This window comes from Notechis scutatus, chromosome 4 (assembly GCF_049901735.1).
Source record: "Notechis scutatus isolate UNSWTSFEM ecotype Mainland chromosome 4, rNotScu1.2, whole genome shotgun sequence".
In the NCBI taxonomy this organism is placed as follows: Eukaryota; Metazoa; Chordata; class Lepidosauria; order Squamata; family Elapidae; genus Notechis; species Notechis scutatus.
In genome coordinates this window covers 34820326-34847765 of record NC_142012.1, presented here as the reverse complement: position 1 = coordinate 34847765, position 27440 = coordinate 34820326, and the positions used below count along the sequence as shown (strand labels likewise).

The window sequence follows — 27440 nt, the reverse complement described above, 5'->3', positions numbered from 1 at the left end:
CTGCTAAAAATTAAGAATGAATAGATATATAGCCAATCAGTCATGGTAGGATTCAATGTAAAAACATAATATAAACCCTGCTGGATTAAAGGCTTAACTGCTTCAATGGACTCAATACACCCACTAAGTTCAAAAGCAGGACATGACATGATAGATATTTTACATGGTCAATCTCTAGGACCCAAAATATAGGGTATGATGTTTTTGAATATGGGATAATTTTGTATATTGTTAATAGTCATTTTTAGATTATATCATAGAATGCTCAGCTAAAATAAAATCTTTTATACTTTGGATACTTCAGGGACATATTTGTATTATTTTACTGGCATGATACTTATGAGGCTTTCCACTTTCTTTTTCTGATGCACTTCATTATAAATCAAAATATAAAACTATGAGGAGAAAAAAGATTAGTATTTTGCTTTTCAAAGTAAAATAAAAATACATGGACTTAAAACTGCACATGAAAGGGCATAGTATGTGTTCTGCAGTATTTTACTTTACCAAAATGTGAAAGGGCATTAGTTATGCTATATAATTTCATAAAAATTTAATTTAATTTAATTCAAAAGCCACTTGTTTTAAAATTGCATTTCTTCAAAAAAAATTGCTCACTACTACTCACATATATGTGTGTGCTTGTGTGTGCGTGCGTGTGTGTGTATGTGTGATTTGCTTAATTATGATTTATTAAGCAAACAATGATTTCTTGAATTAGCACATTAAATTATAATTTATTTTTTGGGGAATTCACAAAAATATGGATTCATACAAAGTATACTAAACCAAAACACCAAATTTAGGCTTAGTATGTTATATAAATTTAGCCATTTGTTTATTTAGGACTAATTTATATTACCAACTTCAATTTCAATGCAGCATATGTATGCAGCCCCATACATTTTCATCCTCCTACACCAGGGTCCACAACAAACCCCAATAATATCAACTAGCTTCCATTATGAACAGTGAAATGAATAACATTATGATATATATTTATATTATTATGAACACAAGATTTAGAATTTAACCAATTTCAAATTATTTATTACATGATTGAATTGATGTATTTATTGTTGCCATTGTGTACTGTCATGAGTACTGCAATAAGTTTCTGTGAAAATGTGTGACATTAATAAAATATGGAACTGGTAATTCAGAAAATGTGAATGCTGGTACATTCTAAACATCAGTTAAATGCTAAATATCTTTCTTAAGTTTAAATTGATTTTATCTGTCTACTTTATATAGCTCAATCCAACCTGAAGGTCCATATAATTTACAGCCTTTAACATTCAATTAAAAGCCATTGTAATTATTAAAACAACCAAAACAAGTAGCTATACTGACAAGTCTGAAAAAAATTATGCATGGTTCATTAAGTTTATTTCTAAATAATGTATATATTATTGCAGATAGAAGTAATAAATGTATTTACATGAGTCAGTCTGATGTAATAGTTAAGGTACCAGGCTAGAAATAGAGAGACTGTGACTTCTAGCCCGACTTCAGGCACCAAGCCAGCTGTGTGACCTTTGGCCAGTCATGCCCACTCAGGAAGAACAACTTAATACTAATTTGAAAGATAAATAAATAAATAAATAAATAAATAAATAAATAAATAAATACATACATACATACATACATACATACATACATACATACATACATACATATATATGTACGTACATCCATCCATCCATAAATCTTATTGGTTTTGTAAATATCAAAAGTTGAAAATCAAAAATATATTAAAGTGGTTGGAGAAAAAGACTTTGAGAAAAGTCTTTGACTCTGAGAAAAAATTATATTGAATTCAAGATTCCCCACCCCCACCCGAAACTTGGGATTGGCTTTGAATTCTTTTTCCTCTCTCTAATACATCCTAATATTTTTCGTCTTTCTCTTCTCCTTAGAGCAGGAGCATGAAGTTGAAGACAAACTTCCAAGTTGAAACAAGATCCAAGCCTCTTTAGTGCAGAGATGGTTGGTACATTGCTGCCATCTTCTGAGGCATCTGAGCAAAAGCATAGAAGTAATCCATCTTTCATTTACAAATGAAATCTATCTCCACCTACTCATTGAGTAACAGCAACACTGCAAGAATTGAGTGAGAGGTTGAGTGAGTCACCTTTTTCCTAAGGCAAAATGCATACTTTAGACTAGAACACTTGTTTTTCTCTAGAGAAAAACCTTGGCATTCCTAAGATTGGCACTACTGGATAATTGGATACTGTTTGCCTGTTAATTGGTATCATTAATCACCACCTCTGATAGCAGCACATTCCATAGTTCACTTTGGAAAAAAAACTTTGGTAAAGTAGAAGGGTATAGAAAGCAGCAATAAAGGAATATAAGGATATATTTCTCCTGTATAACCTAAATTAAAATTTTGCTTAGATGCAGAAAAGGTGTATCCAATAATCACCAAGAGACTTCCCCTGCTTAAAGCAACTTCTATACATGGATCAGAAGGTGCATCTTGTCTTTATCCAGTTGTTCCTAAAATTTGTCATATATTCCTAAAATTAGAGTACATGACAAATGTAAGAAATGTAAAACTTTTAAAATAATTCAATTAAGCCCTGATATTAATAAGCCAGTAAACATATTGCTAGTAGAAGATATTTGTATAAATGCCTTTAATAATCCATTAATGTTTAAATTTATTAGAAATTATAACCCCACTTGATTTTACCTCCTTGCTCAGTTCATCTCTAAGATGCATTTATTAAATTACTCAGAGCCTTGCAAACATTATAATTATTTATGAAAGAATACCCATTCTTTGTACAATAGTTAAAATGTTGGATTGCCAGCAAAACCCAAATTACAGTTCATCTTCAATCAAAAAAACTTACTAGATAACATTAACTTGTTAATTTATTCATGCTTAGTCCAATCAATTTTATAGGATTTATTTATTTTTATTTATTTATTTATTTATTTTTGTCAATTGCTTACAAGATAATAGGTATAAGTAAAAACATAATTATGAATACATGGATACATATAAGAAAAATAAAAAAAATAAAAGAAACAAAAGGACAGGGATTGTAGGCATATTGGTGCGCTTATGCACACCCCCTACAGACCTCTTAGGAAATGGGTGAGGTCAATAGTAGACAGTCTAAGGTTAAAGTTTTTGGGGTTTGGGGAAGAAACCACAGAGTCAGGTAGAGTATTCCAGACATTGACCACTCTGTTGCTGAAGTCGTATTTCCTGCAATCAAGCTTGGTGCGATTAATCTTGAGTTTGTATCTATTCTTTGCTCTTGTGTTGTTATGGTTGAAGCTGAAGTATTCATTGACAGGTAGGACATTGCAATGTCTGATTTTATATACTATACTTAGATCAGACTGAAGGCAGCGTAGTTCTAGGTTTTCTAGGTCTATAATTTCAAGTCTGGTGGCATAAGGTATTCTGCAATGAGTAGAGGAGTGGAGAACTCTTCTTGTGAAATATTTCTGGACTTTCTCAACTGTGTTAATATCAGATACGTAATGTGGGTTCCAGACTGATGAGCTGTATTTGAGTATTGGTCTAGCAAATGTTTTGTATACTCTAGTTAGTAGCGTAACATAACCAGAGAAAAAACTACATAAGATTAGGTTAACAACTCTTAATGCCTTTTTGGCTATGTAGTTACAGTGGGCTCTAGCACTTAGATCATTAGAGATAAGTACTCCAAGATCCTTGACAGAGTTTGGATCAGCAACAAGGTCTTGACTATTCAGCCTGTATTTTATTTTATGATTATTATTTTTTTTGCCAATATGTAGGACAGAGCATTTATTTGTTGAGATTTGAAGTTGCCATTTGTTTGACCATTCTGATACATAGTCAAGGTCTTTTTGAAAGGTAGCAGTATTGTTTGTGGTGTTGAATAGCTTTACATCATCAGCGAAGAGAACACAAAGTTGCTCTTGATATGATCACAGAGGTCATTTATGTAGAGTATGAAAAGAGTTGGTCCTAGACTACTGCCTTGGAGGACACCACTGTTGACAGGTACAGAATTTGATAGGACACTCCCAATTTTGACGATTTGTTGTCTGTTTCACAGGAATGCTTCTATCCAGTTATGCAGGTGTCCAGAGATACTGTAAGATTTTAGTTTTAGGAGTAGTTTGTCGTGTACCACTGAATCAAAGGCTTTACAGAAGTCTATGTAGATTGCGTCTATTGCTTTGCCCTGATCGAATTGTGTAGTCCATATGTTTTTGCGGTGTAAGAGTTGCAAATTACAGGATAAACCAAATTGTTTATTAAAGAGTAGGTTGTTTGTCTCTAAGTGGAGGATGATGGATTGGTTAATAATTGATTCCAGGACTTTACAGGTGATGCAGCATAAAGAGATTGGTCTGTAATTTTCAACTAGGCTGGGGTCTCCCTTTTTGAAGATGGGGATGACTGTGGCTTGTGACCATAGTTTTGGCAAGGAGCTGGTCCTGAAAGATTTTTCAAAGATTATGCTTAGAGCTTCGGCTATGGCAGTGGGTAGCTTTTTTAAGAAGTAGGCACATATTCTGTCCACTCCAATAGATAGAGATGGTTTTAGATTGCATAGTGCTTTTTGAGCATTGTCTTCTCTAAAATTGATATGTATTAACCCCTGTATTAGATCATTGTAGTTGCTGTGGCTCGACTAGGAAATACTGGGCATGATCCATTGCTGTTTTTCAAATACTGAGCCAAAGAATGTGTTAAAGAGGTTGGCTTTAATAGTGTCGTCATTGCAGTCTTTACCATTAGGTTCTTTCAGGGGTGGGATGGACCTTGAGTCTTTTAGTTTGTTGTTTACAAAATTGTAGAAAGCACAGGTGGAATTGGTGCGTAGAAGGTTTTCTTCTTGTTTAATATGATAATAGGTGCATTCAGTTTTTAATCTGGTGGTATAAATTTTTGTATCGGCTTTTGAAGTTGGCAATGTGACCAGATTTGTTTTTCCACCAAAGTGATTTCTTTTTGGATTGAAGCTCCCTTATTGTTATGGGTAATTTGTTTTTTTCTGGTTTTGGGAGTTGTTAATGGTACATATAGTTTGACTCTTTTGACTTCAAGTAAAAATATGTTGTAATGGTCTTCTACAGTATTGCATCCAAAGAATAGAAATTGTCAATCAAGGGATGAGAGATCGTTATTTATAAGATCATAGTTGCCTTTTTTGAAGTTGTAATTGGGGATTCTGTTGTTGTGATGATTTTGTGATGATGAAAGAAAAAAGAAAGAAGAAAGAAAGAAAGAAAGAAAGAAAGAAAGAAAGAAAGAAAGAAAGAAAGAAAGAAAGAAAGAAAGAAAGAAAAACATCCCTATTTTAGACACAGTGAGTAGCTGATCCTGAATGGAGAATTGACCTAAACCAGGGGTGTCAAAATCGATTTCATTGATGACTGCATTGAGGTTGTGTTTAACCTTGGGGGGCTGGGGTGGGTGTGGCCAGGGTGGGCATGGCCAACTCTACATTATTCATGTTAGAAGGCACCTGTGATGGCCCAAGTGCTCGCTCAGTGAAAACAGGCTCCCGAGCTCCATTTCCAACTGTGATGGCCTCCTGCAACCATCTGCCAATGAAAAGGAAACTTGGGAGGGCCTCATCAGTCCTCCCAAGCTCCATTTTAGCTGACAGAGGCACCGTAGTCTGGTCCTTTGCTGTTTCCAGGGACCCTGAGGACTAGAGTACTGTGGCCTTTTAATTTCAAAGCCAATGTATTTCTGAGTCTGTTTCACTGTCCTAAACTAGAAGATCAAATGATAATTTTTCAAGTTATTTTACTTTTTAATTGAATTGCAAATCACATTTATTTGTTTAAAAAAGTACTTCTATTATACATTATCAGTATATTTTCAACTCTATCACTCATCATAATGTGTGATAGTTTCTCACCATCAATTCAGAATTTGAAGAAGGTTTGAGGATCAGTTTAGAAATTTCCTTCTCTTTTTAATTGGATAAATTAGTTTCTCCATAAGGTAATCCAAAATAAGAGATTTGAAAAGTTTGAAGCCTAATGGTACTGAGGTAAAAATTAGGGTGGATTGTTTTTTTTTTTTTTTATGTCTACTTTTTTTCTTGAATTCCCCTTCTGATATTTGAAGATTTGTCTAATTTCCTAGACTCTGAAAGCTTGCATTCTTCACTAGTATTTTTCCCCACTGTTATTTCTATTTGCAGCTACAGTCTTTGCTGATGTCAATTTCTTCAGTTAGATAAGAGGGGATTTTGTATTTGTATTAGATTTAAATATATTATTTGAATTCAAAGCTATTATTAAAGCAATAATCATGAAAACTATGCTACGTGACAGTTCTAATGCAACAGCAGTATACAACATCTTAAAGCAGACATGACTTTTCCAAGAGTGAAACTCAGTTGACATTTCAATATTTGTTTATTTAGACAATTAATTATATGCCACCCATTTCCAAAATTCAAGGTGTTTTATAAAACATGTATTGCTACAAAGGCCTGGCTAAACCAACATAAACAATTAAAAGAAAATAAATATAATTGTTCTATTCCATGTCCCATAGAAAATCCATCCTATTTTATCCAGCATTATCCTTATAGGTTACATATAACATTACAAATATAGATTTGTTGTATGATAATGTTGAGTGGTTTGCCTCGAATTTGGATAAATGTTATGTGATCACTATATATTCTGTCATTCTCAACACATTTATCCACTTGTTGCTTATGCTGAATGAAATTCCTTTTTGTCTGATGATATTATTACCATAAAAATAAACCATAAACTCATCTGATTTGAATTTATCACTGCCTGTCCAGCATAACACAATGATGTCCAGAATGTCTATGTTCAAACTAATCATTTCAAGTTTTCCAAGGGACATGCCTCTAACATTCCATGTTCCATTTTTATATAACCTTGTACAGCATAAGCAACCTTTTTCATCATGAGCACTATGAATGGGCTCCATGAAGGCTTTCTTCCAACAATGTCATAAAATTCCTGATTACTACAAGGTTTCTCTTGCTCTTCTCCAGTAGCTTACAGGCTACCATCCAGCCTGTAAGGTCCACTGTTGGTATCCATAAATGAGTCATATTGAGTTATTGCCATAAAGTGTTCTGGTGAGATTTTTATAGGATAGTTCACCACTGCTTTCCTAACCCTCCCCATTTATCTATTCTTGGAACTGGTATATCGTTGATGAATCATAGAAGAAGAGCACATAATGGTCAAAATCCCACCAGGACCATCACTTTTACAAGAACAGGAATGCCAAGCCACATAGAGCTTCTTATACAATACTCACACTTTAAAGTGGCAGAAAAGAATTTGAAACCAATGTACTATCCAAAGTATTATTGTTATAATATTAAACTAGATAATTATAATTTTGACAATTACATATAAAGCAATAAATTGACTTCAGAAGTTGTTCCATGTCAAGTACGTGCAGAACTCTACATGCAGTAACACAACAATTCAGAATCTATATCTCAATTATAAGTTCTAATTTGAAAAAGTAAGAGTATTAGTTATTTCTAGACAATAAGGAGATCAGTGAAGAAAAGATTATATTTTATTTATTTTGTGAGCAACTGAGGACATGCCATTCAAAAGGTGGGGATAAGTTTATTAACATTTATATGGACCTTGGATATGGGTACTTAAGAAGGCTTATGTTTTCTCCTAATTTTATTTGTTAAAAATTGTTTTATGACATTAATACAGCTATAGGCATGGTTTTACTTTTGAAATATAAAAGCAGTCAGTACAGCTATCCTTCTCAGAAATGCAGCTGTAGATGTTGTTTATGCACCCTGTAGTTTCCACAAAGTGATTCTTATTTGAATTCATATTAAATGAAAAACTAATTAGACAGCTCAGTGAATTCTCTCTGCAGCATTAAATGTATTTTCTTGCAAGTGTTTACAAAATGTTTATCTAACTCCATGGAAGCTTTTGACCTGCATATGAAAAAAAATCTTATAGTTCTTTTTTTTAAAGAAAGAAGGAAGGAAGGAAGGAAGGAAGGAAGGAAGGAAGGAAGGAAGGAAGGAAGGAAGGAAGGAAGGAAGGAAGGAAGGAAGGTAAAGGTAATTTTAAAATATCTTGAGTGATCAATTTTATCAAAACTGAAACAGTGAAATATTCCAAGCCCATTTTTCCCTTCCTTATTTCTGCAATGTCTTACAGTACATTGAGCACCGCAATTAATCTGTTTCGATTTATCTGTTTGAAAAAGTCTTTTCCATCTGTTTTTCATGAACCATGCAAACAGTATTTTTATTCTTTCAACATCACATCACCGTTCTGCAGTCTTCTCTTTTAAAAATCCTGATTTTGACATCCCTGATTAGCAAAGAACTGCCAGATGAATAAGTGCCAGTTAAGTTTGCAGCTAATTCTGGATTGGGCAAAAAAACCAGGAATTTATTTTAAGTTGTGAATTAATTACAGGGAATAAAGGGGAATTTTTTTTTTTATTAGTAAAAGAAGTGGATAAGATATCAAATGCCATCATGGGGTATTAGGAGGATGTAAAGCATAACTACTAGTATGTTATAAGTAGAGCAAATTGTAGTACTATAATAATACTATATTTTCATATGCTAATCTTACAGTTTTCTCTTTTTCATGAACACTCAAATGCAGTGTCTTCCAGAACTTTTATCTTAAATTTTATGATGATATTACAAAGTTCAATGCAAATATAGACAAAACAGAATTATTGAACAAGACACAAAACTGTTGGTATGGACTGATCAAGTGTCTTTTTGTCTTTTGTGTCACAGCTCTGTTGAAAGATTTCTTCTTTGAATTGCATGATATCACAAACAAAAGAAAGAAATGAAGCTGTGCACAGAGCCTATCCCCACCTCTCTGCAGCTTTCAGTAGAAAGTCTGAAAGGGAGCTATAATTACATTAGTTTGAATGTGAATACAACTCTGCATGCACCAGGACCTGATTACAGCAAGGGTCCTGGATCATATTGAGGGCTGTACTTAAATTGATGTGAGTACAAAGACAGCTTCTCTTTATACCTTCTATCTGAAAGAAAATTATGAGTTGTGTGAATATTCCTGTTTTCTCACCACATTAAACGTCTACCCTTTTAGATGAGAAACGAAGAAATATGCAAGCAGCTGATGACTAAGGAATATAATGTAATGACTATTTGTACTGAAACAGAGACAGTGACCCAAACACAAATATAGATGTCATGCCAGGGTGTAAAATTTGGATTTTAGAAAAAGAAAGCAAAACTAAAAGTGTAAAAGTTGGCTTCTATTTCTGATTTTTTTAACCTGAAATTGAGTTGTTTTAATTTATGGAATTAAGAAACTGGTTCTTTAAGCTTCCATCGCTATTCATCTTTGATAGATATTAGGAAAAATTAGTTGTTTTTTTCAGCCTTTATTTATAAAGATATAAATCAGCCTTTCTTTATAAATAAAAAAATTGACCTGAATGAACAATATTTATTGCATTTCTGGAAGAATAGTTATTCCTATTTAAAAATATTTTGAAAAAAAATCATCATATGATAAATTCCAATTCGGAGAAAGTTTCAGTTGAAATCTTAACCAGTAGAAACAATTTTATGTATTTTAGCTTTTAATGAAGTATTTATTTATAACATTCTAACTATAATTTTAAGTATAATTTAAGTAGACGGGTACAAACGTAAAAATGCAAATGCAACAAACCCAATTAAAATTATATATGAAAACATCACTCCAACGGGAGAGATTTGAAGCTAATAACAATAAAAATAAGAGTAGCAGATTAGTGCTAATGATCTCCCAAACCATAAATGTAACATGTCACTCAAAGGGGTAGATTATCTGCAAGACTACATTTCTCTCCTACCCATTAAGAGCTATGGTGGTGCAGTGGTTAATGCAGTATTGCAGGCTAACTCTGCCCACAGCCAGGAATTCGAACCTGACTGGCTCATGGATGACTCAGCCTTCTATCCTTCCAAGGTCAGCAAAATTAGGACACAAATTGTTGAGTGGAAATATGCTGACATTGGTAAACCATTCAAAGAGTGTTGGAAACCTCCATGGAATGGTATATAAATCTAAATGCTATAGTTACCCTGTGCACATTTTATTGCCTTCCCTTAAATATTGCCACCTTATGAGAGCTAGGAAACATACTTTCTCCATGGTAGCCCTTGCCCTATGGAACGCTCTTCCCCTGAAGCTTGGCAGGCCTCTGTTGTCTTAGCCTTCCATAAACCTTTGAAGAGCTGGCTTTTTCCTTAGCTCTGACATAAGCTGAGGTAACTACATATTGGAAGGTTAACTTAATACTAGGTTTTGGTTTTAATGTTTATTATTTAAATAGTTTTAGTATTTTATGTCATTTTATTATTGATGTTGTTTAAATTTTTGGCTTCTCAGAGTTTGGTATAAAATATGTCACTAAATAAATGCTTTCAATAAATAAATTTGCATGTGAGCTGTTAAGACTTTTTGTTTGGACCTCCTGTTTTTTTATGTTTTAAAAGAAACTCCCTTTTTTGGCCCCATTTTTATGGAAGTAAATAACTATTTACTGCCATATTAATTTGTAAAAGAGTTTAAAATTATAAGTTTTATTCTAGGCTTATCATAGTTAAAAAGCCCAAACCTTGAAATCATACAAGTCCCCCAAAATGTACAATTAGTCTCAGACATAATGTGATTTCATCCACTTGGCAACATTTCTCCAAAAATGTAAATGCATTTATTAATCAGCAAAAAGTAGCTTATTCTTGCCATATAAACTGCTGTAGGAAAAACAAAGGGAAGGAGATTTTTACATACAATAAGAATTATTTCTGAGGAGAACTGTATTTGAAGGACTAGGTAGTACAAATGGATAAGAATGACTTGGAGGACTGGACTTCTGGTTTGAAGGGCTTCGGCAACAGACAGGAATCTGCAATCGTGCGTGGTTTCTGCCTGGGCTTGCCGCTGGAACGCCCCGAGCCAGCTGGCTTCGGGGCTAAGCCACCCCGTAGAGGTGGTGAAGAAGGGGGAGACTGCCAGCAGGGTCGAGGAGAGCTGCATCTCTCCTCCTCAGCTGGTCAAACTCCCTTTCCCGAAGGCGGTAGGAGCGGCGGTCAGAAATCGCCACCTCAAAGAAGAACTCAACCGGAAAAGAATGTGTAGGAGGAAGATAAGAAATGAAAGTCTTGGTTGACCAGGCGAAGTTGGAAAAGCAATAATTAAGATACCCTGGAATTTAAATTCTCCCAAAGGAGAGTCAGAAGCAGCGAAAGAAAGTGAAAAGGGAAAGGTTTGACTTTTTTTTCTTCTCTCTCCTTCCTTATATTGACAATTAAAAATAAGAAATTGGAAAAATCCGCTTTGGCATCAATAGGCAATTAAGCTGAAAATATTACTAGCCAAAGGGACAATAAAGATTTCTGGATATTAAAAACTTTTTCTTCTATAAGCAGGAAGGGAAAGAAAAAGAAGGATCTGGAAGAGGGGGGATCTGGAAGAGGGAGGAGACTGCCTGGATTTTAAAAGAATCTAAAGTAAAATTTCAATAAGACTTCTAAAATATACATTTTAACTGAAACTTGCAACTAAATAGTAACCCCAGGAAGAGAGAGAGAGAAAAAGAATGACTTGGAGGACTGAAGTGACATGTATGATTAAGATGCCTGGGAAAGGAAATGACATATGCATTCCAATTATCAGGGTTTTTTTCTTCTTTTCCTTTTCCTTTTCCTCCCTTTTCCTTCCTTCCTTCCCTCCTTCCTTCCTTCCTTCCTTCCTTCCTTCCTTCCTTCCTTCCTTCCTCCCTTCCATCAATCCATCTTCCATCTACCAACTATTCTCATATTTGGTACATAGATATTATATTGGAGAAACTCTGCCACATGATTGCAAAATGTGTTTTGCTAGTCACAAACAGGCACATATTAATTAAGAAAAGAAAATATTTGGAAATTGGAGAGAAAGTCATATGCACTGATGTCTAAAGATACCATACTGGAAATTCAAGTATCAAAACAATAAGAAAATTCTGGTACACCTTACACTGAGCATATACTAGTTGCAGGTGATTTTTTTCTTTCTAATACCTATATCTCATTGGTAGGTTAAATTTGTCTCAGTGCCTATATATTTACAAATAAATTTTTTTTATCAGAATATTATCTTGTCTCTATCCAATATATAAAAAAGGGAAACAGCAGCAATATCGATTCTCACATTTCCACTTCAATGTAAATGTAACCTGGTTTCATTTCAAGGATGTTGATTGCTATTCCTTTTTTTCCCTCCTAGGTGTAACACTTGATAATTCTTTCCACTTGTTTGCTGACTGCTTTACTTTTCTCTAATGATCCACTAAGAGTATTTGTCAGTATTTAGCCAAGTGTTTAACCTCTTCTAAGTGAGCTTGGGCAAATAGATACATAGTAAATATTTAAAATCCCATGAATGAGCTTTAGTCTAATCCCTATCAACAGATCCTGGCTATAAAAATGGGAGCATTATACACTGTAGTTTCCTAAGGAGTTTCCCTTTAATCCTAAAAATAAGTACATATCCAACAGTTAATGATTAAAAAGAAAAAGAAAATAGGGAAAGAAAATGTTTTAAGTTGCAGTGATTTACTGTATACAAACATGATATTTATGCTAATGTGGAAAACATAGGATAAGTATTTTAGAGAGACATTATTTCTTATTCTAAATAAACTTATTTAAAGTTTATGTGTCTGTCATTCATGAAATAGGGCATACTCCTGATTCTAAATTTTGCTTGTGTAGAGTTGATTAGTTTAACAGTGAATTAGTTACATTTGGCTCTCTGGTTTGCTTTTAACTAACTTTTAATATGAATATCTACATTGATTGTATACTGGTCTACTTTAGACATCAGATAGTAATTCTTTTGCTTCATCTGCTGCCTGAGTTGTAAAAAATGAGAAATTACTTCTCTAGTTCATATTGATACTTATAAACATCTTTATTTTCAGCTGTAGCCAAAATAGCTCCCAGGTGAAAAAGAACAACATTATACTTCATATGGATGATGTCAAGAATTAAAGTAATTTTCAATTTTCTCAACTTTGAGGCCATCAAGTCTGCAACAGATACTAAATGCCTACCATGAACCTTATTCAGTTATTTCCAGGGCCACAGAAAATTCTGTAGAATGGTGTCAAACTCGTGGTGTCACGTTGTCATCAAGTGATGTATCACAACTTTTTCCCCCATCACTAAATCAGGGATGGGCATGGTCAGCGCGTGATGCATCCAGCCTTGACACCTTTGCTATAGAAGTAAGATAACTAATTCCGTAAGCTTCTGTTTTATGGAAGGTGGCAAATTAAGTGATCCATTTTCATACCTAATAGTAATATTTCTTGTGTCAATCCAGGAAAAAAAACTTTTCTCTCTCCACTCTGTTCATAATTTTAGAAAGCTAGTATCTCTTCCATAGAGAACATCCTATTCCAAATAATGTTATCTTGTGGTGTCTCAAGGGTACCAAGAAACATAGAATACTACAGAGTCTAACAACATGGAAACAAATTATAATTCTGTATGTTATATTTTATTTTTAAATGAAACATCAGTATGATAATGTATGATATTTCTCTCTTATTGCGTTGACATACTGTCAGCAAGTGGCCTTGTTTACAATGAATTCTTCCCCATCCCCAAATCAGAAAAAATCTGGTAGCATCTTTTCAATCTAACAATGTTATTACAAGATGCATCTGTTGAAGTGAACTGCAGCTCACCAAAGACCATGTGTTTCAATAACAATTATGAATTTTAAAATTTCTATCCAACTCTTCCTTCTGATTTTTGGCTACTGTAAACTAACATGACCCTTCTCCTACAATTTGTTGTTGTTGTTAGTTGCGAAGCTGTGTCTGATCTATTGCGAACCCATGGACAATGTTCCTTCAAGACTTCCTGTCCTTTACCATTTTCTGGAGCCCATTTAAGCTCACGCCTACTGCTTCAATAACTCCATCCAGCCACCTCATTCTCTTTCACCTCCTTCTTCTATTGCCCTCAATCTTTCCCAGCATTATGCTTTTCTCCAATGAGTTCTTCCTTCTCATTAGGTGGCCAAAGTATTTGAGTTTCATCTTCAGGATCCGGTCTTCTAAAGAGCAGTCAGGGTTGATCTCCTCTACGACTGACCAGTTTGATCACCTTGCAGTCCAAGGGACTTGCAGGAGTCTTCTCCAGCACCATAGTTCAAAGGCCTCAATTCTCTGATGCACAGCCTTTCTTATGATCCCACTTTCACAACCATATATTGCAACTGGGAAAACCATAGCCTTGACTATACGCACTTTTGTTGGCAGGGTGATGTCTCTGCTTTTTTAGTATGCTGTCTGGATTTGCCATAGCTTTCCTCCCCAGGAGTAAGGATCTTTTAATTTCTTGGCTGCAGTCCCCATCTACAGTGATCTTGGAGCTCAGGAAAATAAAATCTGTCACTACCTCTATTTCTTCCCCATCTATTTGCCAGGAATTGAGAGGGCTAGATGCCATGATCTTAGTTTTTTTATTGTTGAGTTTCAGGACAACTTCTGCACTCTCCTTCTTCACCTGCATCAAGAGGCTCTTTAATTCTTCTTCACTTTCTGCCATTAGAATGGTATTATCTGCATATCTGAGGTTATTGATATTTTTTCTGGCGATCTTAAATCCAACATTTGATTCATCTAGCCCTGCCTTTCTTATGATGTGCTCTGCATATAAGTTAAATAGACAGGGCAACAGTATACAGCCTTGCCAAACTCCTTTCCCAATTTTGAACCAGTCAGTGGTTCTATGTCCAGTTCTCACTGTTGCTTCTTAACCTGCGTATAGGTTTGTCAAGAGGAAAATAAGATGGTCTAGTACTCCCATATCTTTAAGAACTTTCCACAATTTGTTGTGATTCACACAATCAAAGGTTTTAGTATAGTCAATGAAGCAGAAATAGATATTTTTCTGGAATATCTGCTAGCTTTCTCCATGACCCAGCGTATGTTGGCAATTTGATCTCTAGTTCCTCTGCCTTTTCAAAACCATGCCTGTACTTCTGGTAGTTCTTGATCTACATATTGCTTGAGCCTAGCTTGTAGGATTTTAAGCATAACTTTACTAGCATGTGAGATGAGTGCAATGGTGCGATAGTTTGCACATTCTTTGGCATTGCCCTTCTTTGGGAATTTAAATGTAAACTGACCTTTTCCAATTCTGTGGCCACTGTTGAGTTTTCCAAATTTTGCTAGCAAATTGAGTGCAGCACTTTTACTGCATTGTCTTTTAAGATTTTGAATAGCTCAGCTGGAATACTGTCACCTCCACCAGCTTTGTTGTTACTCAGATTTCTTAAGGTCCATTTCACTTCACATTCACATTCTGCTAAAAAAGTCCCTCTTAAAACTGGGCATAAATTACTGCTGCTTAGTAATTGTGATCATGATGGTCAGTACTTTGCCAAAACATTTATTCAGATTTGCCAACACCTTCTGATGGGGTGACAGAGACAAAGAATAACGCCATGTGGGAATTAACTTGGGAGATTGGGTGAAGAGTCTAGGGCAGCGGTGGGCAAACTTTTTGGCTCGGGGGCCGCATTGACTTTTAAAATTTGACAGACAGGCCGGGTCAGCACAAGATTTTTTGGGAATCGCCCCCCCCCCACCCTTCCCCCACCCTTCTCCTCCTTCCCCTCCCCTCGGAGGCCCCCTGAGTCAGGAGTTGCTACCGCCGGCGCGGCTCCACGCGGCTCCAGTCCCGCTGCCTCGGGAAGGGAAAGGCAAAAGGAAGAGCCGCGGCGGTGCTTTGCAACGGGAGCAGCGGCACCGGAGGCTCAGGCTCAGCAGCTCCTGGTTTTGCCTTTTCCTTCCCAAGGCAACGCGGGACTGGAGCCGCACGGAGCTGCGCCGGCGGTAGCAACTCCTGACAGCCCCAGCCGGACACCTGAGCGGAGCCCAGGCGAAACTGCCTGTTGCTGCTGCCGGAGCACCGCCGGGTCGCCTCCTCCAAGCAGCCTGCCCGCCCACCGGGCTTCCCCTCTGCCGCGTGGCTCGGGGCCAGGCACGAGCACCCACGAGTTAAAAGGAAGCTGAAAGTTGCTGGGAAGTTGCTCGGGTGCTGGGAGCAGACTTTTAAAGTGCCGCCCGAGCAAAATTTAAGCAGCCCGCCCACCCGCCAGGCGGAACCCTTCCTGCTCCTCGGCGGGAAGACGCTCCAGCCTGCAAACTTTGCCTTTGCAAAATTTAAGCCTGGAAGCCCCGGAAACCCAAGCAACTTCCCAGCAACTTTCGGCTTCCTTTTAACTCGCAGGCGCCGTGCCTGGCGGAGGGGAAACCGGAACCTCCTCCAAGCAGTCCGCCTGCCCGCCGGGCTTCCCTCCGCCACGCGGCTTGGGGCCAGGCGCGAGCGCCCACGAGTTAAAAGGAAGCCGAAAGTTGCTGGGAAGTTGCTCGGGTTCCGGGGCTTCCAGGGCTTTGCAAAGGCAAAGTTTGCAGGCGGGAGCATCTTCCCGCCGAGGAGCGGAAGGGTTCCCCGGCGGGCGGGGCAGGCTGCTTGGAGCATGCTGCCATGCGGCTCGGGGCGAGGCGCGAGCGCCCGTGAGTTAAAAGTTGCTGGGAAGTTGCTCGGGTGCTGGGAGCAGGCTTTTAAAGTGCCACCCGAGCAAAGTTTAAGCAGCCCGCCCGCCCACCGGGCGGAACCCTTCCCGCTCCTCAGCGGGAAGACGCTCCAGCCTGCAAACTTTGCCTTTGCAAAGCCCTGGAAGCCCCGGAAACCCGAGCAACTTCCCAGCAACTTTCGGCTTCGTTTTAACTTGCGTTTTAATTTGCTTGGAAGATGACTGTAGTTTTAAAACTAAAGGAAGAAACTTGGGGGTCTTGAGTATACCATGGCCAACCAATAAAATAAACCAATCATTCAGCAAATCAAGCCAGAGTTGTCATTTGAAGCACAAATAAACAAGCTCAAATTATTTTACTTTGGATGTTTGTGATGACTTAACTCTCTAAAGAAGACTTTAATGCTGGGAAAGTAGAAAGAAAGAGAAGTGTGAATGTACTCCATTATACTAGTGATAACTGCACCATTTGAAGATCTGAAATATCAAGTCAGAGAAGATTGTCATGGAAAAAAAATATTTGTGGTCATTCTGAGCTGAAAATGATTTTATGGCAAATAATCAAAAGAAATTATAGAAGCAGAATAAAAACGTACAAATATATTGCACTTATATTCTTTCTTCATCTCCAGAACAGAAAGTGGTGGTTACATGTGCATCCTTCTAGTTTCACGGATGAATAAAATCTAGATTTTAAAAAAAAATCCTAATCCAACGTTCTAACCATACTACATCACACCCAGGAAGAACTACATGCAGGGAGTCTTTTTTGTTAGCATCTTTGGTTTCTTTGCAAAAATTGGGCTTTGATGTGTATTTTATATGTAGGGGGATAAGGTGGCTCAGTGGCTAAGATGCTAACCTTGTCGATCAGAAAGATCAGCAGTTCGGTGGCTCGAATCCCTAGCACCACGTAATGGAGTGAGGTCCCATTACTTGTCTCAGCTTCTGCCAACCTAGCAGTTTGAAAGCATGTAAAAATTCAAGTCGAAAAATAAGGACCACTTTGGTGGGAAGGTAACAACGTTCCGTGCACCTTCGGTGTTTAGTCATGCCAGCCACATGACCACGGAGATGTCTTCAGACAGTGCTAGTTCTTTGGCTTTGTAAGAGAGATGAGCATTGCTCCCTAGAGCCAGAAACAATTAGCACGTATATACAAGGGGAACCTTTTACCTTTATATATTATGCATAACTAGATTGTAGATCATTTTTATTCTGTCAGACACACATTCATTTTCAAAATTACTTCAAAATTACTAGGGATCATAAACTGATTGGCAGAAAATTCAAAACTTGCAAGAACAGACCCAAAGTCAGTGTGGTCACACCATATCTGTTCTCTTCTTCCACTTCAACAAAGTGTCATTTACTGAAGTGGCAATATGGCATCTGTTTCATCATTAAAATTTTATGTGGTGCCTTGATTCTAATGCTAAGGCTAATGCTTGAAACAACAGCAGTAAAAAAAATAGACTATGTTAATTAGTGCAAGGAAATATAAATGATTGAACAAACTGAACCTAGATCTTTATTGGTATGAATTATGCCTTTGTTGATCTATTAATTTCTTTTGTTCATCTTTTTACTATCCAGCATTTAAAATGAGGCTTTATATTTTATTTTTATTTTGTTGTCTTTTGAAATAATTTTGTTCAGTTGTTTTCCTCAAGAGTTCACATGTGAAAGAGAAAATATTGAAGCAAAATAATGATTGTGAATATAAATTAGACATAACTATAGGTTTCTAATTGTTTTAGTACTTATTTGAACTAATTTATATGAACTAATAATTTCAAGGCAAATTATTGTTAAATGGTGTTATTTCAAAGCAATCATCTTCTGCAATACTTCTATAAGTTTTTTCTGGGCCACAAGAGACTGTCTTCCTCTTTTGACCCACAAGTGACTAGGTCTTCCTTGTTTACCATAGCTCTCAGCTGTTAGCAGGTTTGTTAAATGGTTTTCTTTATGGGATCTTATTGCAGTCCCTTGGCTGTCAGAGTTATTTGTTCCTCTCTTCTGAAATGGTCCAGCCATGTCAAACTTAGTTACTTTCCACATGCTGGAGCACACACATGATCTTTATAGCTTCTTCTCCTATGACAGTTAAAGATAAACTTACTGATATGTCAAACCATTTTATTATTTCATTGTATTTTGTGACTATGACTCCAAAATGTGTGCTACTATTGTATATCTTGTTATGGTGATCAGTCTTTAGGAACAGTTTTCAATGCTTTTTATTATGAGGAATACAATTTTGAAATATTCTTTATTTAAATTAAAAGTCTGTTATTCCCCACTCCTACCTTCAACCCCACTCATCTATTTGACATTCTATTTCAATATGCTTTAATCTACAGTCTGAAATAGTTTTCAGTGAATTTTTAATGTTGCAGGGTGGGGGTTCCTGCATTTCCTTGCTTTAAGGTAGCTGAAGGATATGTATAGGTGCTATGTCTTTGTGAAACAGTTTCTTAAGAGTCACATAAATCTTCAATGAAGATATTGCAAGGAGCATGTTCTTCCCCCGTCAGAAAATGTAGGTTTCAAGAAAAAGTAATGAGAAGTGTAAGCAAAATAATAACAAAGATATAATTTTCTGCTATCTTAAAAGAATAAAATATATGAAATATATTTTAAAGCATTCCATGACTAAGATTAGTCTACTATAAGCACAATAGTAACATCAATATTGCTAATAATAGCAATAATAACATGTGGGCATAGCATGCTACAAGTATACCTGACAACTGAAAAAAAGGGGTGCACATTTTAAGAATATCCAAAAGACAGTGAACAAGATTAAATGAAAGTAGTACACCATGAAGGCTTACTGGATACTAAACAGATCAAACTGGCCCATATGAAAGACAAAATAATGAATAGAAAAGATACACAGAAAAATATTACATAACCAGTGCATAAAACAAATCTAGCAGTAGCTACATAACAAGAAGACCTGGCAATGGCCAAGAATAGAGAATCAAAGAGCTAATTTTTGCTGTATAAGACCAAGTCATAAGAACAAACATTTACAAAGCCAGAATTAAGAAGACAACAATAGACAGAAAATGCCATCTCTACAAGGAAGCTGAAGAAACAATGGACTATCTAGTTAGCTGGTGTAGGAAGATCACATACTGACTACAAACAGTCGACTATAACAAAGTAGCAGCGATGGCATATTGAAATAACTGCCAATAGTAGAGAGGGAAAGTAGTTAATATCCCCTTGACACAGATCTACAGTAAAGTCATTGAGATGTCATTCAGATTGGAGAGGTGTGGCCCGATTTTGTGTGGATAAAAATAATCATATAATGTTTCAGTGCACATATTTGTTTGTCTTATTTCAATTTTATTCACAACATAAATCTATAAAACTGACCAACTTCTTTCTACTAGGTTTGGGTTATGTTTACAGTATGCTCATTCTGCAATCCTACAGTTATCCTGTCAGAAATTCTGTTAAGCTCAATGGGAATTTCTCCCTGGAAGTAGAAAATAGAAATAGATTAGGGTTACAGTCTTGCATGTTTGAGAAAGATTGAAAGATATTTTTAATTTCATTTTAATTAACTTATGAAATAACTTATAATTTCTTTGAAATAAGAAAATGGTTTCATGCTAATTGCTCCTGAATGATTTATTGTGAAACAGCAAGCAATCACATCATTGAGTTTGCAAGATATTTTATATTCCATTATGCTTAGAAGCCAATACAAATTCAGTCAGGGATTATTCCAGTGCTTTAATTTTCTGTGTCCTAAATAAAATTCACTATCCCACTACGTGTGTAGTTTTCATTAATATCAACAATATCTTGGCATTCATGATACATATCATTAACAAATATGTCACTAAGATAGGAGGCAAGATAGGATAATAAGTGATTTTTTAAAATTTATCAGTATTTTTGTATGAATGAAGAATCATAGAAAGACCACAGATTTTGAATATAATATCAGACAAGGGCTACCTTGAAACTGAAAAATGTACTGAACTCATATTCTTTCCTCACAAGAATTCATTCTAATATATATTAGCATCAATCACTTTAACAACAAAATGTAAAAAAACCAAAGCTGTGTTTACCCAGCTACTGTTAAATATATCGAAATTAGATTCATTAAATTTATGTTGAAAATCACTCAAATTCATACTGCACTAGTAGATTTGATCAAGATCTACTTTTGTCCTATCTTTGCCTTAAGATACTCATAACCTTTGCTTGGATTCTCAGAGAAAAACACTGACACATATAGAAGAATGTCTGGCCAGGATTTCTAAAGAAAATATTAGGAAAAGTTGGCATTAGAATAATCCTAGCCAATATAGGCAAGAAAGACATTGTGAAAATCAACATTTAAGTATCTGGAAGGTACTAGGTTGTCTAGTGTAATGAGAATAATTGCTGGAAATTGATTTATATTTTATTCTCTAGATTTTCTTGAAATTTTATAACTTTTCTGCAACTGAAATCAGGCCAGTTTCATTAGATGCTAGGAACAGATTACCTATAGTAATATTTTATATTTTATTTATTTTAAATTTGTCACAATTCTGAGATTTTGAGGTTTAAACTATTATCTAGTCCTTTAAAGTTGATGTTTGATTCAATGCTGAATTCAAATACAAAAGGAGCTGATTTCATTTCTGTTTTAATGAAAACCTAAGCGGAGTACTGATTCCAGTTCTGTTTAACTGTGTTTGACAGCTAGCGAACCCATGGATGAATCAAAGTTGACATTTTAGAGCAAAATAGTAGAGCTCTTGACTAAGCCAATAAATAGCTGCAGCTGGTACACATCATGGGGTTGTAGTGAAAAGATATATCTGTGTGGTTCTTTCATCAAACTTTAGATAGTTAAGTTTGTTTGTTTGCTCACTTGCTTTTAATTGAAGACAGGTGATATGGCATAAACCATTTTTTAAAGTTACTTTTGTCAAAGAAAGGTTCAGAGTAATTGTTTCAAAATAGGTTTTATGCTGGGCACTCTGCAGATTCAGCTCTATGGATCCTGTCCAGATCCTGTATGTTAGACTTTTGTTTCTCTTGTGTATCATTTTTCCTGATAAGCATTTGAAAGTTACTTTGCATGAATAGTACATTACTTATAGAATGATTTGTATGCCTTAGATTTGTTAATAATAATATAGGATAAACCTGAATTTTTTAAATATGTTAAATTTAAAGAAAAAAGGAACCATGGAGAGAGACAGAGAGGAAAAAAAAACCTTTTTGAAGTTTTGGAAAGTTGCCAAGCATACATTGGGACAGATTACCTCGGAATCATCCAAGAAAGAATAAAAAGAAATGTCTAGAATTTTATGCATCTTGTGAGTTGATGATACTTCATTCCTGATTCATCAATCTATTCCTGAAAGCTATGTATTTCTGGTGGAAATAGTAACAACAACAAATTGTCCAACTGTTCTAATATCCCACCAGTATATAATATCAATTTTGTTCCTGATAATACTACCCAGTAAATTGTTAGAAGTTTTTTAGTTAGCAATGTTGTATAGGTAACTTTCAACAAATGGTAGTATTATTATATTTTACAATCTCATATAAAACAAGAAACAAGTATCCACCAAAGCCCTTGGAAATTGAATATACTAATTTAAAACCCATGTGCTGCTGGAAGAGTACCTGCCTAAGGGTCCTTAAAGCATTTTAAAAGTATTTATTTAAAATAAGTATCCATATTTAAATTTTACAACCTAAAAAGAAAATAATTGCATACTGTAATTTTGGTGCGAACACATATTTGCATATGTCAATGCATTATATAGCATATGAAATTCTTGTGTTTTTTTTTTCCAAACAGTGTTTGCTACTGAGAAAAATAATTGTATTTGAAAAAGCAGAGGAAACCTGTTAATAATGCCTATATGTTCTATAAAATGTTTTTATTTCCTTCATGGTATATTATGCTTCATCAGTTCTCTTAATCCTAACTTCACTTCACGTAGCCATCCTGAAACAGTTCACTGAACAGTAATTTATCTCTTGGCTGGGCATAACAATCACAACTACAGGTTATTTTGGGAGCAGGGATTTGCATTGCATAAAGTGTATTTTGAAAATCATTTTGAAATGAGATTAATTTGTGATAGGGAAAGTATTTCTCTATTTTTAGAAGCAGTCTCTAAGCTACTTGAGGTTGATTCTTGAATCCTTTTTTTGTTATCAGACATATTCCTTATTTGCAGATTAGTGGAAAGATGCCACATGAAAAAGAAGCCTTTCTGTTTTGATAGCTATTTTAAACTGTCCATAGAAATATAATGATAGATTTCCTTCCAAACAAACCTTTCAGTTATGCTTCAGATGACCTCCAGTTGCTTTCAATGAGGCTGACTGCTTTAGCACAAGACCTTATATTTCCTGCATGTTGAAAATATGGTAACAATTAAACCAAAAGGAAATAGGATATTATGTCATGTGCCAGACAACTATTGTTGCTTTCTCTGCCAAATTATTACAAATTCTTTATTATTCCAATATGATTCTATTACAATCTATTGCCATTGCAGAGATTTGTTAGGCATTAGCAGATAAACTAAATGTTTGAATTCGGATTTGTAAAGATAAAGTTTCCCCTGTCCAGTCATTTCCAACTCTCCATTTCTTAGTCCAGGAAACCAGCTGTTAGGCATCCAGAAATTATCCGTAGTAATCAATCACTCCGAGACAAGCATAATCTCCAATTGATTTATTGGGAACAGCTCTGCTACGTCTATGGAAATTTCCAAAACTGAAACTCATTTCCAGTGCATCTCAGAAATTACACCCTATCTCCTCCCACTTACTACACTTCATAAATCACGAGAACCAATTAATTGCAGTTGGAATTTTTTAATGCGACATATTAAATAACCTTGAACTGTTCAACTCCCTCACCCCCCTTCACTGTTCACATATTTTCTTGTGGCAGCTGATCTCAGAGCTGACACCAGCATTGCCTAAAAACCATTCCCATAGTCATGTGGCCAGCATGACTACACACCGAAGTGCACAGAATGCTGTTACCTTCCCATCAAAGTGGTACCTATTTATTTACTCATATTTGCACGCTTTCAAGTTGTTAGGTGGGCAGGAGCTGGGACAAATAATAGGAGCTCACCCCATCTCATGGCATGGGTCTCAAACTCAGCCTGTCAGCTTTCTAGTTGACAAGCTCAGCATCTTTAATAGCTGAGCCACCGCACTTCCATAGAACTTGTATGTACAATAAATTATGTGTTGCCCTGCTCACACACACACATAACTGTGCTTTAGTGAGTTTATTAATATTCCCCAGCAATTTCCTTCCTTCACCAAAACTCAGAACTGTCCAAATTAAGCCCAGCCACAAGCAGGCTGACATTAGTCCAGATAGCAATTGCCCAATAAAGTTGCTCAAACAAAATAATTTCATCAAACAAACTTAAATCCACACACAAGAGAGATCACGAGGCAGAAAAAGTCCAGAGTTTCCAAGCTACAAATCAATTCCAAATACTGTGTTAATCCAGAGTGAAAAACACAACAACCAAAAACAAACAGCTAGAAAACATACACATTGTTCCAGTGGTGGGGTTCAAAATTTTTTACTATTGTTTCTGTGGGCATGGCTTTGTGGGTGTGGCATGGCTTGGTGGGCATGGCAAGGGAAGGATACCGTAAAATCTCCATTCCCACCCCACTCCTGGGAGAAAGTTACTGCAAAATCCCCATTCCCTCCCCACCCCACTAACCTGCTTCCTGGCTCCATTCTCCTATGCAGGGCAATGAAAGAAGATCCAGCCAATCAGCTGGGAATCAGGAGGCAAAGAATAGGTGGGGGCAGGGCCAGTCAGAGGTGGGAGTTGCCGGTTCTTCAAACTACTCAAAATTTCCGCTACTGGTTTTCCAGAACCGGTCAGAACCTGCTGAATACCACCTCTACATTGTTCCCATTGTTCCCAGCAATGCCTCCTCTTCTATAATAAATATCCAGCTTTCTGGTGCAGTCCATCAAGATGGGCTGGGCTTTCTCCTCTCAACTACTCTGGATGACCTGTTGCTCCTGTCTTTTCTCTGCCCTATATGTTTTCAGATCAGGTGCAGAAGGCAGTTCCTCCTCTTCACTGACCATCTGCCACTGCAAACTTTCCCTCACTGAAGCTTTCTCCAAATCTCTTCCAGACAGCCTTTCAGAGCCATCAATCAATTTAGTTCCTGATATGCCAGGAATGGACTCATCTTCTCCTAAGCTGGCATCTTAGGAGGCATCTGGGGAGTCATCCAAGGAAGACATCACAATTATTCAGAATAAATATTTGGGGCTGCGTATACAGTAAGTGAGAATAAACAGCCTCTCTACTCTTTCTTAAAGCATAACCTTGTAACTCTGAAACAAATAAAAAACCATAAACAACCTAAATCAGATAAAAGGACAACAAAATTCTTAAAATTAGTGGGGAACATTTTTGAACATTAGTCTTTTTTCTTTTATTATTATGTAATTATTATTTATGTCATCCTGCATAACTACTGTCTAAACTGTCAAAGTCAATAGATAGGATGACCTCATATCAGTCTGCAATCAGTTTGAATTCATATCATAGTGACCTTATTCAGGGTATTTAGATCCTGTTAAGGATTTTAAATACCATATTTAAATGGTTTGTACCAAAAATCTCTTCCAGAATGGACCACAAAGAGGTGAATGTATATACTTATTTTCATACTTCAGATAGTCCTTGGCTTATCAAATGGCAAATGGAACTGACATTTCCTTAGCAAATGGAACTGACATGTCCATTGCTAAGTATGGTGGTTAACCAAACTGAGTCTCTACAGAATAGACAGTAATAAATAAGTATACTGTGTATGGGAGTAAAAGGTATTCCAATCTGTACTTTTGAACATGTTAGAGCTTAAAAAACATTTATTGGTACAGTATTTTATTCCAAAATTATATTAATTTCAAGAAGATACCAGTTATTACATGTCCTCAGGCAATAGCCTAAGAAAACTTTGTGAAAACACAGCTATCTTGTCACAAACATTCACTGTTGTCCTCTTCTTCATATCATAGTCTATGATAAGTAGTATGTCAAAAATCTCTTCATGGTTAGCTCCTGCTGAATAATTCAAACAAAGAAACTTAAGTTGAGCCTTGAAGTATTGGTCGTTTTATTTACATTTATTAGCATGGCTCTAAATCTCAGGGGTACCACACTGCTTTAAACCTGTTGGAATTCAAACAGTTGAGTGTCATTAGCCTCTACAATTTCTAACAAATTTTCTGCTTCAGGGAAACAACACTGTTTCATATTTAATTTTCCTCTAGGAAGAAAACTCAAACATTGAGATGAAGAGAACTTGGATTGAAAAGTAAAAGATCTGAAGAGCAAAATGTATTAGCAACTCAACATATTTTCAGTTAAATAAGGAAACTCCAGGACGCTGTGTTATTATCTAAGTTGTGATGGGGAATCAATAGATATTGCCTTACTCTATTTTATGTAGAATCTGGCATTAGACCTTCTGAAACTAATGGGCATAAGAGTAAAGTTGTATCTGTAATGCTATAGTTAGCAATTTTTCTTCCTTTCCTTTCTTCTTTTCCCTTGTCCCTGTTCTCTTTTTTCTTCTGTCTTCTGTCTTCTCTTTTCCCCTTCTCCTCCTTTCCTTTCCTCTTTTCCTTTCCTTCCCTTCCCTTTTCCCTTTCCTTTCCTTCCCTTCCCTTCCCTTCCTCTCCCTTTCCTTTCTGCTTTCTTTTCCTCTTTTCTTCCTTCCAAACACTTTAAAAGAAAGTCCCCTTTTTTGCAATATACGTAATTAATCTTGGTGACTCCAAAATCAATAGGCACAGTGTCCAATAAAGTGAAACACAATGGAATAGATTCACCAGATATGAAAAATACAACATCACAACCCTGCAAAAAAGTAAGAGATTCATGGTTATCTTGTTACATTTGTTTTTTTACTTTTAATTTATACTAAATTGTTCATATCACAGCCAGTTTGATTTGCAAAACATTCCCAACACAATATAAGTATGACACACTTATCTTTTCCTCTGCCATCAATACTTAGAAATTAGAAAAGGTTTCAGGAGCAAACTATCACTTATTCAATAAGACTGAAATGTAAACTAGAAGACAAAATCAGTCCCTTTGTTAAGGAAAATAATGCAAAGAAAGAACATTCAGAAATCCACACTCAGTGATGATAATGATGTGATGATGATGTAGAAGATGATAGTCCCAGTTCCACTAAATATGTATTTCTATGTATTTCTTCTGATTTTCTTAAACCTTCATTAATCAGTTTGGTGGCTACAATGCCTCAAAGAGAAAGTCCAGTCTGAGAGTGGTAAGAACAGCCGAGAAGATTATAGGAAGTTTGCTTCCTGTCATTCAAGATACTGCTTACAAGTGCTATGTGCTTTGACCTCAAAGCATTGTTAGAGACCCCACACACCCACTTCTGTTGCTCCCTCTGGGAGAAGGTTTCAAAGCAGGACTACCAGATTCTATAACAGCTTTGTTCTCTATGCCATCCATCTGGTAAATTCACATGAGTTATTTTTCTCGTCATGTACAGGTATACATCCAAACTAGACTGTTGTTTCTCCATGTCATATAATATATCTGGGTATATGCATAATTTTGTATTTATTTATTTAGTCATGTTTCTGTAGTGTAATATTGGAGTGGAGATCCTTTGAGAGTTGTATGCAATGAAATGTCATTTAATGTATGCCAATTAGTGTACATTCAAAGTGACAATAAAGTTAGTCTAAGTCTTAGTCTATTCAAATCCTGCTATGGATTTAAAAAATAGCATAT

The 27440-nt window shown here is 35.9% G+C and overlaps 1 long non-coding RNA gene across 1 annotated transcript in view; it reads left to right on the top strand.

Annotated features, from left to right (window-relative positions):
• The window catches only part of LOC148130699 (uncharacterized), an 82339-nt gene extending 54967 nt beyond the window's left edge, over window positions 1-27372 (top strand). Inside the window, exons 2-4 of the long non-coding RNA XR_015749601.1 lie at window positions 1920-2038; window positions 24787-24937; window positions 25937-27372. This is a non-coding gene — a long non-coding RNA (uncharacterized LOC148130699). The remainder of the gene's footprint in view (window positions 1-1919; window positions 2039-24786; window positions 24938-25936) is intronic.
• The last annotated feature ends 68 nt before the right edge of the window (window positions 27373-27440 follow it).